Source organism: Callithrix jacchus, chromosome 15 (assembly GCF_049354715.1).
Source record: "Callithrix jacchus isolate 240 chromosome 15, calJac240_pri, whole genome shotgun sequence".
Lineage (NCBI taxonomy): Eukaryota > Metazoa > Chordata > Mammalia > Primates > Cebidae > Callithrix > Callithrix jacchus.
The window spans coordinates 45,993,860-46,010,243 of NC_133516.1; the positions used below are offsets into that span (position 1 = coordinate 45,993,860).

General features: G+C 41.9%; 1 protein-coding gene across 5 annotated transcripts in view; it reads right to left on the minus strand.

Moving 5' to 3' along the window:
• PRICKLE2 (prickle planar cell polarity protein 2) overlaps window positions 1-16,384 on the minus strand; it is a 369,301-nt gene that overhangs the window by 121,950 nt on the left and 230,967 nt on the right. The window lies entirely within an intron of this gene.

Sequence of the window (16,384 nt, forward strand, 5' to 3'; positions counted from 1 at the left end):
TGCTTTGACTGAGGATGGCAGGTGAGGGGTGAACACAGCAGCGATGTTCTACTCTTAACATAATTGCTCATACTTATGAAGGTTTATAATGTTCAATATTTTTCACTTAGTTTATCTCATTTCTCTCTCAGAAGTCCTATAGAGTTGGCATTTTTATCCATTTCAAAGATATACAAATTTAGGCAATAAACTCTTAAGTGACTTCACTGAAGTTAAAGAGGTATGCCAGCTGACTCTAAAACTGGTGCTTTCTCACTTTCTTCTACCTTGTTTTAGGTAGTGTCCAAATATTCCTTGTTTTATTCCATCTATATCCATCCATCTACCTGGTCTATCCATCCACCCATCTATCCATCCATTCATATTCAAACATACATCCACATCTATCTACCCATCCACCCATCTATCCATCCATTCATATCCAAACATATATCTATATCTATCCATCCATCCACTCATCTCATCTGTCCATTCATTCATATCCATAAATACATACATATCTATCCATCCACCCATCTATACACCCATTGATCTCCATATATACATCTATACATATCCATCTATCTATCCATCCATTCATATATGTAAGTACATCCATATCTATCTATCCATCCATTCATATCCATCCATACGTACATATCTATCTATCTGGCCAACCGAGCTACCAACCAGCCAACTACCCATCCACCCACCCACCAACATTGACCGAGCAGCTACTGTGTGTTAGGCACTGCACTAAGATGCTGGGCACACAACAGCCATTAAGACAGACAACATGCCTGCCTGTGTGGAGCTTTGAGCCAAGTGAGGAAGACAGTCAACTGTTAAGTATACAAACAGATAAACCTGCCATTTATAGACTGTGATAAGTGTTATGACAGAAATAGGGAAATAAGAAAGAGGAACTGAGGATGGGTCAGGACAGGCCTCCCACTGAAGTAACATTTGAGTTGTGATGAGAACACTGGCTATGAGGCAGATATGAGAAAAACCAGAGCAGGAGTTTTCCAGGAGGAGGAGAAGTGAGCACACAGGTCCTGAGGTGGGGAAGACCATTTCGTGAGTCATTCTCAGAAGGTGATATTGTGGCCTCCCTCCTCCCCCACTGCTGTCTGCATTAATGACAGTGACCAAACTGGCTGGGCCACTGCCTGTCACAAAGCCCAAGCACAGATGTGAAATTCAGGGGATGGTGCCATTTTAGTGGGCGTAGGAAAGTTCTCCCATCCTACATAACCCATTTCTCCTTGGAATTTCTATATCCCTCTGTCTTGATACCCAGACGTCAGTATATCCTGTTATCTGCAGCCTTACTGGCTCCTTAAATCCCTCCCCCTAGTCACAATACTTTGTTTTTCCCCTTTTTTGGCAAACACTCAGTCTGAATGAGGGACTCAGGCATGAACCTTGACACTTGCCATGTCTGGGAGCAAGATCTCTATCTCTGTGAGAAAGGAAAAATGGTTTCCTAATAAACACAGAAGCTCAAGGGTGGAGACTGTGACGGGGCCAGCTGGGTATGAGGCTGGTGTGTGCTGAGTGCCAAGATCACACTGCCTGGTTCTATCCAACTCCCTCCCTTCCGGCTGGGCTCCAGCGACTCTGGCCATCTGCACCAAGAAGCACTTCTCTCTCCCAGGGGTTGCTGAAGTTGGTGCAGGGTACTTTTCAGGGGCAGTTGTTTCCTCTTCTTAATATGCCAATTAACGCTTAAATGAATTATATGCAGTGCCGTACTTTAGACTAATTTATCTTGTAAGTTTTGAGCAGTGGAAACGCCTTCCCTTTTAAAAATAAATGCCCTGGCCGACTCTACTTGGAAACACATAATTTAAAGATCTCTTAATGTACTTTGATTTGCAAGAACGATGCCTCTATCATTGAGGGGCAGCACCTTAGACTGGGTTTCCCCAGAATCAGACTCTCGGAAAGTGTCTGAATCTTGTGGGAGATGATCCCAAAAAGGCCAGAAAGGGAATGGAAGAGTGAATGTGGGGAAGGGTAGGATGCAATAGAGGGTAACTTAATGAACAGATAGCAGCTTTGAGCAACCAGAACTCATTTCAGCCGAGGACCTATGGGAGACAGTACAGAACATTCCTCAGATACATTCCCCTTGAGAGTCAAGGAAGCAGGGGTACTTATCCACCAATTCTTAACAGCCATTGGTTGAAGACTACTCTTTGGGGCTCTTTGGCCTCTCCCACAGGCCAGACAAGCAGGCTTAAGCAACAAGGTAGAGTTTCTACTGCAGCAGGAACCATGAGTCAAAAAGGGGGAACAGAAGCAATGCCAAAATACTCGTGGCAGTCAACTTCATTTATTAAACAAAAATTTGCCGAACATTTACCATGTACCATGTATTGTGGTAGATGTTGCAAGGGGTTAAAAAAAAAAAATAAAAAGGAGTTTCTGTTTGACACAAAGATATAGCCAGAAAGAACTAGACCGTAAATTTCAAAGTGGAGAGTTCTTATGAAAAAGATTTATTTTATTTTATTGCATTTTAGGTTTTGGGGTACATGTGAAGAACATGCAAGATTGTTTCATAGGTACACACGTGGCAGTGTGATTTGCTGCCTTCCTCCCCATCACCTATATGAAAAAAATATTTTAAAAAATGTTCTTGTTCTGAAGAGAAAGACACTGAAATATGTACAGATAAGGGATGAAGTCTGCAATTTATTCTCAGATGGTTCAACAAAAATAATATGTCTGTATGCATGTGTATGTGGAGAGAGAGAGGAAAAGAGAGAACAAGCAGCGCAAATGTGGCAGAATATTATCCGAAAAAGCTAGGAGGGTGTTTGGGACTTTGTTATACTATTCTTGTAACTTTGATCTAACCTTGCTGTTTTACAAAATGAAAAGCTTTAATACAAAGAAAGTGGTTGGTACTGCATCTCTGTTGTTAGGCCATCTTTAATGTGTCAGCCATTGTGCTACAGAAGCTTCCTGGTTAACAACAAATCAGGGAAGGCCTCCTTGAGGAAGCTGGGCCCAAAGACTGCTCTGTAGGAGAGGTGTCTAGGCAAAAAGATAATGAAAGAGTATTCCTAACAGGTGAATAAAGTCATGGGATCAGGAGAGAACATGGTGTCATTGAGATACTGACAGGAGTCTAGGATGGTTAACAAGATGGCAGCTGGTGAGCTCCACATACAATGCATGCTAAGGAGTTTTGCTTTTATTTTAAAAGCGTGCACAAGCCAGTGAGGGAATATGTCTACCAAGCACACAGAGAGCTAATCTAACTTCATGATGAGTAGACGGAGTGAGGCCTCAAAGGAGAAGAGCTTGGCCACTGATGGTGTCTCCATGGCAACACTGCTACCTGCATCCCCACATCATTGTATCCCTATGCAAGGCTGTGGGATATCTAGAAAAGCTCTTATTTCCTTGGCTGCCTGTCAGCCCTGCTGCTCTGCAAAGAATAAACCAAGGTAGATAGAGCTGGTTATGCCTTCTAGATGTATTTCTCCACTTTACTTTGTCTACATGCCACCTATGATTTTATGGAATATACATTTTTGCTTCATTGGACACTTAGCAGAGCAAGTTCTAAGAGCCCTTCATTTCCAGATAAATCCTTTCTGGGAACAGTTTCTGAGGAAATGAATGAAAACTGAATTCTAACACACTTCACCTCCAAACCAAGGCAAGGATCAGAAGACTCCACAAAACACCTCTGTTTGTTTTTCTGTTCCAGGCCACCTGCTCTAACTTCATTGTGGATGAGATTGGCTAAACTTGTATAGATATGATCTGAGGCATAAAATATTCTCTAAGTACTTAAAGGCAGTACATTGCAGTGGGTTAGGATCTTAGATTCCGTGGTTACATTGATTTGGGTTCAAATCCTAACTTCACTGAGTTGCCGTTAGGATTTAACAACTTAACATATACAACACGCATGGTATAATGAAATTTGACTACGTGCCAGCGTGGCTAGATCCTAACCTATGCCTAGGGATACAAAGTTAAACAAACAAACAAACAAACAAACAAAAGTAGTCAGGTTTCTTGTTCTTTAAAACTCAGTCTAGACCCTACTAATCTATTCCAATTAGGATGGAAAGAGATCAATGGAAAACAGATGGGTGGTGAACAATTCATTTTGATAAGTCTTACCAAATATAAGCATTTATATTAAGTGTACGCTTACAGGTGTGCTGGACTGAGCAAGGTAATTTTATTATTCCTATCAAAGGATTATGTATCCTTGACCAAGGTTTTAATTCTTCAAGGTCATACTAATGACTTTTTTTTTTTTTTTTTCTGAAACAGAGTTTTTCTCTTGTTGCCCAGGCTGGAGTGCAATGCACAATCTCGGCTCAGTGCAACTTCCGCCTCCAGGGTTCAAGCGATTCTCCTGCCTCAGCCTCCCAAGTAGCTGAGATTACAGGCATGTACTACAACACCCAGCTAATTTTTTGTATTTCGTAGAGACAGAGTTTCACCATGTCTGCCTGGCTGGTCTTGAACTCGTGACCTCAGGTGATCCACAGGCTGTGGTCTCTTAAAGTGTTGGGATTACAGGCATGAGCCACCTGATTCAGCCATGACATTTTTTCATACCAAGATGCAATAAGGCAGGCAGGTTAGACAGTAAATTAATGACCTGTTGGATGAATCAAGGAGTTTAGAGTTACCAATACCTTTCATTTCAGGTAACTTTTAAATTGCCAATAATCTCTAAAAGGTTAGTCAGATGAGCAGGGGTTCTCTATAGATTAAGAAAGTGAAGTTCAGAAAAGCCAAGTATATTGTGGTTCCTACCAAACGCTGGAGGTGTCTGGAACTCCAAGCTTATCTTTTTCCCCTGAGCCCAGAGGCATAAGGTCAGTTTGGCTTCATTTTGGGGGTGTGATTTCTCCAATTTTTTTCAGAAAACATTTTCTGAATATGTGCCAAGCTGTGTGTCAAGCACTTTCCAGTCTTTCTTACTTTAATCCTCAAACCACGCCATGAGAAGGGGATTACTGTCATCCTTCTCCTTTTTACAGATGGGACAACTAAGGCTCAAGGAGTTTATGGAACTTACCCAAAGCCCTTCACCAAACACCTGAATACCTTTTGGCAGCCCCTCTGGACTGACTGCACTGGTCCCTTAATCCATGTAAAACAAGTTGTGCTTTTTTTTTCCCTGTTCACATAGAGGCCCCCAAATCACTGGCAAGTCATAGGAAATTCTTAAGTGGCTGCTTATTAATAACATTTTCAGTTTATATTGGGCCGCCTTTCATCCAGGGGAACTAGGCCAGCTCCATGCACAGAGAACCACAGAAATTCAGCCATCTCTGGTATGGACGAGAGCCAGCTGGCAGCGGAATCCCTCAGGGGCTTATCTTATGGGGATTCTGGCAACGGTCACACCCTTCGAAACTTGACAGGGGGCCTTTAATATCTGTGCTGAAGGGCTGGAGGCAAAAACTTCCCAGAAATCCATGTTGCTCAGCAAAAGAGGCCAGAGGCTTCGGACGACCCCAGTGGACTTGGGAAACAAGAGAATCGAGTAATTGGAGGTTTACCAGACACCAATGCTGGATGTAAAGCCCCTCAATTCAGATTGAGTTAGACACAACAGGGAAAGACATTGTTTTCAGGAGAGACCTGGCTTTAGTCAAGTCTAAAGAAAGAAACAAACAAAACAAAGCAAAATTCTCAGAGTTTTCTACAGGAGGGATAGGCAGAACAAGTGAGATGCTGATTTCCCTGATTTGAGCTGGATCTAGGAAAAGGTTTTTGTGGTTTTGTTCTGAGCTACAACTCGCTTCCTCATTCTTGCAGCAGTGAAAGGAAGGAGGGAAGTACACAGAAAGAAAATAACATTTCCTGGTTTCCTGATTTTTTGGAAGGAAGCCCTCAATGAATTGGATTCACATGGTCTACAGGAGTAAGGTTTTGAAAATATTAAAAAATTTGTTATACTCCGATTTGACAAGGTGCTGGTTGAAGGATGTATTCCTCCTCCATCCTGGCCCCCACACTGTGTCCCAAGCCTGCTAGATGTAGCAACGCCCACACACTTTTAGCACAGTTGATGAAATGAACAATGAGGAGCCCTGTCTGTGGACTTCCTTGGTGGATGGGATGAGTCTTGGTCATTTATTCATTATCCCTTTTTACCCCCGCTGTCTTTACCATCCTCGTCTAATTCACCATTACCTCCTGCTTGGGCTACTAAAGTAGCCTACTTCTTAATTTCCTGCTTCCACCCCTGCCCTTCTAGAACTTAATTTCCACTGCTGTTTGTTTCTTAAACAATGATGATAACAGTCAGCTCTCCTGCTTAAAATGCACGATTAACTTCTCATAACAATGAGAATGAAGCACAAACTCCTTAACCATGGCCCACCAGACCCTGTATAACCTGGTCTGTTCCTCTCTCTCCAAATTCATTTTGTTCTACTCCATTCTCCATCATATTCAGCCTCAGCAGGCTTTATCTGTCCTTCGAATTTGCCAAGGCTATCCTTCTCTTAGGATCTTTGCAGTGACCGCTCCTCATCCCAGAATACCCTTCCTCAGTGCTTCAGGAGCTGGCCTGCTTTTCACTGTTCCCATCATCAACCAAAGACATCTCCACCAAGGATCTCATAAAAAACAGCCCACCTGCCTTTCTCATTTACTCTCCATGTTAGTGTCCTTTAAATGTTTTTTTTCTCTCGACATTTATCACTCTCAGAAACCATTTTATTTGCTGCTGTGTCTATAATACACTTTTCCCATTATAATGTAAATTTCAAAATCCTATATCTAGAACAATAAGCATTCAATAAATAGCTCTTTGAAATTTTGACTCTCTAATGTCCAAAATCTAGCTGCAACCAGTGGGCTTCAATTTTATTTTTTATATATATTTTTTTACAATAACTGAAAATGCATATTGTTAAAATTATGTCAAAAACGTAGAGTGTGATTCAACTACATGATGAGTAGTGTTTAACCAGTATCACACTAAAGAAAGATTGCCTTTGTCTTCAATTAAATGAAAGTATACAAAAGCTTAAGATTAGGTAGAGAAAGATAATATTATTGCTGAGAATGTACCATAACTATAGTGGAGTAATCTAATTCTGTTACTGTACTGCAAAATGTCAAGTATTTGAAAGAATGCCTTAAGTACAGAAATACTGAAAAACTGGCCTAGCACAAAGCAAATGTTCAAAAAGTTGTTGGACTGTTGAGTGAACAATAAAAAGTATGTGAGAGATAGAAAGAACGAGAACTCCTATGGCCTTGGCATCTGAGACCTCAACCCTCAATTTACTCATCTATAAGATGGGAGAAAACCAGGTAACTCTCTCCTTCTCGCTCCACAGGGTCTAACATTAGATCCTAGGTAATCATGTAGAAAAATGTTGCATTTCTTTGGGGAAGAAGAACATTTTTTTTTTGCAGTCACACATTAACCTGTAGAGATTTCTCTGGATGAGTTTACAACAACCTACCAACGCAGCGTAGCAGTTCTTAACCTTTTGGGTGACTTGATGCCTTTAAGAATCTGATAATAGCTGGGATCCTCTCCCTTAAAAATGGACATACACACACAGAAAATTTTGCATTAAATTTCGGAAAGTTCATCAATTCTATTTGGTCCTTTGCTGTCCAGGGATCTCAAGCTAAAAACATCTGGTTTGGAAAACTGGTTAAACACAAAAGACCGGCTGTGATATTTTAAACTACCCACAGGGCCAAAGTCAGTGCCTTGCATCTCACAGATGCTCAATTGCTATTTCTCACTCTCTGTAACATTCTTTTAAAAATTCAAAATAGCACATGATATCATAGTTACCATTTAGGAGGCTGCATCTTAGCAATTCAGTGGTGCAGGATTTAAGACCATTTTTAAGCATTACAAGGGCAAACAACATGAGTGTTTAGGCAGCTGGTTAGGCAGCCAAATTGACACAGTGAAAAGAAGGCAGGTTCAAGCTTTCCAATCAATCAATCCCCATGATTATGCTGTTTTCTACCTATTCCCCCTTCAGAAGCCAGTCTAGCAAGAATCAAAGCTCCTCTTGTTGAGAGAGGAGCCTGTGAATTCTTTGCTGTGCATTTTGACCCTCCTTCCTAATAGGCACTTCGGAGTGGCCCAACCTGCACAGGACGCAAGGGTAGGGGTGTCATCTGTCCAGTTTGTGGCAAGCTTCTGGTCTTGACAGGCTTTCCTGGAAACTTCTGGGATGATGCACTAAAAAGCAAGTAATAGACTCAGGCAGCGATTTAAATGAAGTTCTGACTCTTGATGGATAAGCTGTCAGGGGAAGGGGAGAGCTTTAGCTGAAGGCTCTATGTAGTTGCTGAGCCAGGAAGAGACACTTCATGTGCACTGACTACCTAAACAATGGCTTGACTGCCAGGAGAATGCCTACAGAAAACAGCCCCTTGTAAAGGAGGTATTCCTCTGACAGCATCACAGCAGGAGACCTGGAGAAAGACCCTATATTACTGGTAATGAAAAGGGACAGGACCCTAAGAATGGTCACCATATTAATCAGAACAACAGGATATCCTACAGAGAAAGAAAGAAAAAAGACTATTAAAACCTCAATTTACCACAAATTAAATAAAACTTTCTTTTAAATTAGTATAAATTTAGGGGGTACAAGTGCAGTTTTTTGTTTTTTTTTTTTTTGAGACAGAGTTTCGCTCCTGTTACCCAGGCTGGAGTGCAATGGTGTGATCTCGGCTCACCGCAACCTCCGCCTCCTGGGTTCAGGCAATTCTCCTGCCTCAGCCTTCTGAGTAGCTGGGACTACAGGCACGCGCCGCCATGCCTAGCTAATTTTTTATATGTTTAGTAGAGACAGGGTTTCACCATGTTGACCAGGATGGTCTCTGTATCTTGACCTCGTGATCCACCCGCCTCAGCCTCCCAAAGTGCTGGGATTACAGGCTTGAGGCACCGCGCCAAGTGCAGTTTTGATACATGGATATACTGGGTAGTGGTGAAGTCTGGGCTTTTAGTATATCCATCACCTGAACAGTGTACATTGTATCCATTAAGTAATTAACTAAAACTTTCAGTAAGTCTGCAGAACATCCACACTCCTAAGAACAAATAAAATACAGAGTAAATGGAAAACAGTTTCACTTCAGCACACATAGGCTATTGTTAGGTGTTCAATATATAGTTACTAAACTGAAAAGAGAACCAACTTCCAGGAAGTATCCAAGGGTAGAGTTAGCATGTAGGGTAAATCTCCTGGGCCACCTGTAACTCATGGGTACAGGCTGCCTCCAGCGCTATGTTGAGAAGAACTCTGAGGATGCATTGGGGCTTGACAGAAAAAAATGTGTTGATCATTTGTGAGGTCTGAAGTGGACAAAGGAGACTTGGGCATGGTGATAGGTGTTTGCCAGGTGATAGGTGCCAGGTGTTTGCCATGCTAATCATATGGTCAGGACATTTATTAGAGTGAAGTCCAAACAGCCTGGTGTCTAGTGAGGTGACAGATATCAAGCTGAGATAATGTACACCATCGACCTCTTCTGGCTTCCTTACAAAATAGGATCACCAGGAATTTATTTTCAGGACAATAATTTGCATGGTTTCCATAGCCTGAATCACAAGACAAACTCAGTTGAGCTAACCCTGCTCTTCCTATTAAGGCAGAAAAGGGATCTGTCATACTGTCCAAATTTATAAAACCAAGATGGATAATGAACTGGGATTTAATTTAAAATAGCCAAAAACTCAGTTAACCAGAGCCCTCCATTCCTCAGAATATTCCTCTCATGTCCCACTTCCTCCCCACCCCAGGTGATAACGGAGCAAACACCTGTGCTCTTCGAAACTTCATAATGCATTTTACTTTGATTTATATAAATCAGAACTTTTTTTACTTAAAAACAATACAACCTCATCTGGGAAACATCTACTTCTTATAATCTCAAGTACCCAAAATATTTGTAATTGTACATATATAAATAAATTACACATACATTCACACAGTCTCAAGATGTTTCACATCTATCATATCCATAAGTTGTGAAGGTTCCAAAGTCAGATGACACAACTTCAAATCCCAAGTTGGCCGATTACCAGCTGTGTGACCTTGGTCAAATTATTCAATCTCTCTGTGCTTCCTTACCGCAGAATGCAAATGGTAACAAAGCCTGCCCCCTAAGCACATAAATAAAATACAGCACATAAAACAGTGAAAACAATGCCTGGCACACAGTAAGTAATCATTAAATATTAGATATTGTTTCATTACTCTGTAGATGGAGAGACTGCGTCACGGAGCAGCTGAATGATTTGAGGTTTACTCAAATAAGCAATAATTGGAACTAGACTCTAGACCTTCTGAATTTAGTCACATTTTCTTTCTTCTACTCCTATTACACAAAGGTAGTTTAGAAGGAGTAGCATCAGCATCACAGGGGAGCTTGTTAACAATTCAGAATCTGCATTTCAGCAACACCCCCAGGTAGATGCACATTAAACTTGAGAAGCCTTGGTTTCTGGAACTCTGTAGGATGCTTAAGCCCTGGAGAGCTTGTGAAAGTGAATGACCACCACAAACACACTGCTCACTGCCACCCCCTCTTCACTAGTGCAAAAGCATCCAAAGGTCAGACGTTCTTCCCGGAAGCTTCCCATCATCCTCTGGGGGTCTACCACTTCTCATATTCCAGCACATATTCACAACACAGATAAGTCAGGTTCTGATATAAAACCTGACCTTTTAGTTCCCCGCCAAGAGTGGCCGACAGAGCAAATTACACTCCTTCCCTGACGAGGCTGAATTCATTCTGAAAGTTCGCACTCATCAAGGTCATGGCTGGAAGACAAAGTACTGATCACCTGATTTAGGACCCTCATGTTCAAGATGAAAGAACTGAGGTTCAGAAAAGGGAAACATACATTTTAGTTAGAACCTGATGTGCATACAACTGGGGTTCAAGAGCAACAAGCTTGGGCTTCCCTCTCTCCAAACTCCCATCAGTCTGTCCACAGACACAAGTTTGGACCAGAATTCCCTATGTTCTCTGTAGTCCAGCAAAGGACTTCTTCCATCTGTCTGCAGTTTTTACTTCTCACCTCAGCTTGTTTTCTGACTTTCCAACCAATCACACTTTCATTCTAAAAGCCACATTAAAAGCGGAAGGTGAAGACACCACTATGTTCTGTTTCATGTCTGACATACTCCCTTGGGCGTTTGCAACTTTAGCAAAGATCAGCCAAAGAGATTTTAATTCAATGGCTAAATAGTGAGGTGTTTCTTAAATGAGGGATTCATAAAGGAGCTATATAAAAAAAAAAAAAACATCCCCAGGGGACATTATAGTGAAGAGTATAAAGAAGCCTAGTATGGTGGACAGGGTTTGGACTCTGATTATCCTGGGTTCAAATCCCAGCATTATTCTTTACTGTCTGTGTGAGCTTGAGCAAATTACTTAACTTCCAGGAGACCTGGTTTCTCAATTATTAAATCGAACCAATAATATCTAGCTTCAAGACTGCTGTAAGAATTAACAAGCAAGGTACGTAAAGCATCTTTCAAGTCAGCAAGCACTCAGTAGGCGCTCAATCTATGAGTTATTATACATCCACATCAACATTAACCACAGACTATACACAGACACATAGACACCCAAAACATACATTGCCTTTATATAACAGTTACCTTAAAACCATGCCAGATTTTGTGACCACAGAAAATATGGCTGTTTCTTCGTTAAGTCTTGGAACTTTCATGAGCAGGCATCTCAAAGGACTCATAATGGATGAATGGATGCCAAGAAAAGAGCTGGAAAAATGGCATCTTGCCCAGTTGAAATGAAATGCTAAAAATTTCTGCCCTGGCTACCTTTAACCCTGGATGGGGCTGAAAAATATTTACAAGGTTTGATTTTAAGGAGTCAAGGAGAGGAGGGTGACTTGAGGTCAATAGCACTCCCAATGTGAGAGAAATGGAGGCAAGTCAGCTTCCCATTACCCAAGGAAGGCTGGGTGCTGGGTAGGAAAATGTACCAAAAGGAAGTGAATCTTGCTCCGTGTGCGAAGAGATAAAGAAAGGGCTCCTGTGCTGCCTCAGTGCCCCAGGCTGGTTTACAGACAGCAGCTCAAACACTAGCACCAGGAAGAAGGGAACTATCAGAGACCCCCCACTATTACTTCCTCCTGTCGGTTCACTCTGCTGTTCTCAGTGAGCATGACTCTGGTAATGCTTTGTTAAATGACGCCAGTCCCGATTTTCTTCATGCCCCCAGTTCCAACAAGTCATGTCTCTGGATTCTGTGCCCCCTGGAGTGCTAGGTTTCCTCTTCCAAGTCAGCACTCATAGCTGAGTGCTTAGTTCAGCCAGTTTGATCTTTACAGACTTCATAGCCAAACATGCGCTGAGGTTTACCCTCTACACCCATCAGGGAAAGGCAGGCTAATATTGTACTTGAAAATCTGCTCCTTTTAATTAATGTACTTTTAAAAATGGTTCATGGTGCTCTAGTGGAAAACATGTGCTGTGCTTAGTCATAAGGAGGGTTTTAGGATTTAAAATGGCTTCACTGTGAGTTTTGTAGGACAGATGGGGAGAGGAGTTTTTAGCTAAAGGAGAACAGAGTTGCCTTCTGAGTTGCAACTTCACCCAAAGGGAACCTTCAGCTTTGCACTTTCATGGTGGATTGGCAATTGCTCTGATATTCTCCCAGCTGCTTCCCCATTCTGTCTTCCTTTCCCTCCCCTCCTTTTAACGCTCCATCCAAACTCACATATTCTCTCTCCTCTCTCCAGCCTTGCTTTTTTCTCCTCTGCTTGATCCCCAGGGAAATAACACAACAAGCAAGCCTATGGTTTTCAGACGCCAAATAATAAACTGCTTAGACAATAGGCCAAGGGAAAAAAAAAAAACCCAGTCTCAACTGACTCAATCCCCAAAAGAGATCTTTGCCCCTGCTTGATTCAAACACACACACACACACACACACACACACACACACACACACACAGTATAAAAACAAGAGCATTTCATTTAAAATGTTTACAGGTTAAGACACAGCAAAGGGGCAAACGTCACTCAAAAGCATCAACAAAGAGAGCAGATTTGGCCAATACCTCATCCCCAGGCTTAGTTTGCAAACAGCTCATGGTCACCAGAAGCTACCTAGATACAAGCACCACAATCACGAAGGGATTGAACAGAGAAAAGTTTCAGTGGGTCTCTAAGCACAAAAGAAAGTCTTTATCCAAATGCCACCCAGAATTCCTATCTGAGGGACAGAGCCTTTTGACTCCCGTGTGTCTATGGAGAGCAGAGAAGACATGACCACAGCCTCAGGGTTACCAAAGAGGTTTCTGCTAATTTGAGGCAGGCAGTACAGTTTGGTTATTGAGTCCTTCTCAAACTCGGAGCATCTGGAATCTATGTTTAGTAAAAGCAGCACTAGATGGGGTGCTGACACTTGTCACCTGCTGTGTCATTTTATTTGGATTTCTCAAATACCTTGTTGTTACTCATTTCTAATTCAATTCTATTGGCCTTCAGTTTCTCTGTTAAATAAATATTAAAATTGCTACCCCCCATTGTTCACAGATTGGGATTAACTGGGAAACATGCTCAACATCCGGTGAGTACCAGGAATTGGGCAAGGGGATTACAACCCAGCAACCCCATGTGTTTTTCAGGGGACCTTATTTCCAATATTCATATGAGGAAGCCAAAGTTCAGAGAGATCAGGCAACTCTCCTGAGATCACACATCCCATCAGGAGGTAAAAGATCAGGAGGCCTATGGTCAAGGTATAAATATTATTCTCTGTGCAAAACCCAACTCTACTAAAGATCAGTAGCAACCAGGAATGACCAACTGCCAGTTCTGAGTTTCTTGAGAAAGAATTTTATGGCAGACTCCTCTGACTCTTCCAGTCCACTTCTGTCTTTCAGACCCCTGCATCAGAGTTCCAATTCTCCTAAAATAAAAAGAAAGATGTTGGGAGGAAAGGGAGAGCAGTCCAGTTGTGTGGCTGAAGTAGGCCCACCAGCATGAAGGAGTCAGACCACGAGCCTGGCAAAATTGTGCCATGGCCGTGACACAAAATAAAGGCAGATGGACTAGGCCAAGGGCAGGTAGGTAGGGGAGGCCTATTCCTTTCCCTTAGCAGCCAACCCATAAGCTGAAGCCACCCAGATGGTGGCAAAAATTCAGTCTTGGAACTTCTGAGGAGCCGACCAGCAGGTTAAGCATATATTCAATGGCTTCCCTGGACGGAGAAGAAAATGCTCAATGTCCGCACTGAAAAGAATGAAGAAAGAAAAGGACTGTCTCTCACATGCATAGCTGAGCAGAAGAGAAATCCAGAAATGCACTGATTCCAACTGGGACCCCGCAGCTTTCTACATGTGATTTGCCAGCTGCCAAAACAGGATGCCTTCTTTAAGGCTGCCTGAGCCCCAGCTAGTTCTAAATGATTTTCATACCAGCCGGTCACTTTCAGTTCTGCAAAATATAGTATTTTGGATAATATGCTTTATTCTGTCAACTCAATTGATAGGGAGGAAAGTTTCTTTGAGTGGGAATCATTTGAATATAACAGTACCAGAGACGGCATCTTTTCTGCTAGCCAAACCTCTCTGCAGGCTAATGAATGTGAACATGTTGCCTTTTTAATAGATTATTTTGTTTTTAGCAACAACACTTATGATGATAATGACAAAATGGTAACAATGACAACAACAACAACAATAATAGCTAATATTTACCAAGTATTTACTGTGTGGCTGCCACAGTGCTTTTCATAGGTCATCTCATTAAATCCTTGCACCTATCACCCTACCTACAGATTCCATTGCTCTCTCCACTTCACTGGCAGGAATGGGTAGCTCTAAGTATCTTCAGCTCTTTCTGACTACAGAGTCTGAGCCCTGGATTAAGATCATCTCATACTGTCTAACCTCTAAGTTCCCTTCTCATTCCTTAAGCTCCCATAAATCCATCTTTCTTCCTGTATTTCTATTTTTTCCGTCACATTGCCTGGGTAAATTTTTATAAACACGCCATTTCAAACAATGCTATTTTACTATTTCTGGTTGCCCCATGACTCTTTATAGACTGTGATGCCCGACGGAGCCAGTATGTTTTAATTTTCACATTAAAAACAGAATTCCCGAGGGGAAAGAGCAATTGATGGAAAGGCAAAACCTTTACAAGCACTCAAGGAGACATTAAAATCCAAATTTCCAAAATATGGTAATTATGTCAAAGTTGTGACTTACTCTGGAGCCCTTGGGGACACTCATCCTGACCCATCTGTGAAAGCCATCAGCAGGCAGTAAGCCTTCTGAGGAGCGGGATTACAGCAGCCAATTTGGCCTCTAGCAAATAGGCAAGGCTGCTTCATTTAGTTTAAGTCTCACTGAGACGGTTTAAAACACTCTTTGGGAAGAGATGTGCAGGCAAAGCAAATCACAGCCTTACCAGCTGCAGATTCAGTACACGGCAGTCTATGTCTACATATTCATGGCACACTGGAGCCCTCCCCTGACTGTGCTCATACATGCATTGATATGGGAAGCAGAACTCTCACTGGGGAAATGATCTGTGTGCCTAAGTTAGACAAGGGCCACATTTGGACCAGCGGATGGCATCACATCTGGTACGGATCGCTAACCTCGGTGTGATTTGGCCCAGCCCGGATTATTTATGGTTCATAAAAGTCCCACTGGACCCCCGCATAGTCCAAGACCATATAACAAAAAAACATGGGATTAAAAATCTGTCTTTCATCGCAAGACCTCCATGGCAAATTAGTAATGCTATATGATTGGTTTTTGAGAAGCCAAGAGTGAGGATAACTAACTACGAACACTCCTTCAAGAAACCCAGCATAGAGGGCAAGCCAAATCATGTGTTTCAGCCAGGCTATGCAGTCATATTCTGAAGCTCTGTCACCATTTTTAATCTGAAAGCAGTGTCTAAAATTAAACCTAAATAATTTGAGAGCCATTTCTTTACCTGGAAGTCTCCGCTAAGTACTTGTTCCTCAGATCCCCTACTGGTTTCTGACATCATGTGCTGAAATGACTACAGTGTATAAACATAATCAGGTATTTGGTCTATTAGCCCCCTTCCCCATATTATTATTGTTTTTTGAAGAAAGATGCACTTTTAGACAAACATTGCTTCTTCTTAAGTACCAAGATTTAAGCATTTCTTCAGGACTCCCTAGAGCTGTGACATAACACTTTGCAATCGAGCTTTCTAATAAGCATAGAAAAGGCAAAAGGGGTCGGAGGACTACCAAAAATGCTACCTGGCCAAGAAAATAAAGCCCCAATATTCTCCCCAATGCAGAGTCCCTCGATCTGGCTTTCTAATCATCCTTAGAAAAATACACTGCTGTTTAATTTGTGAATTAGAGCAAATTTCTTACCCAC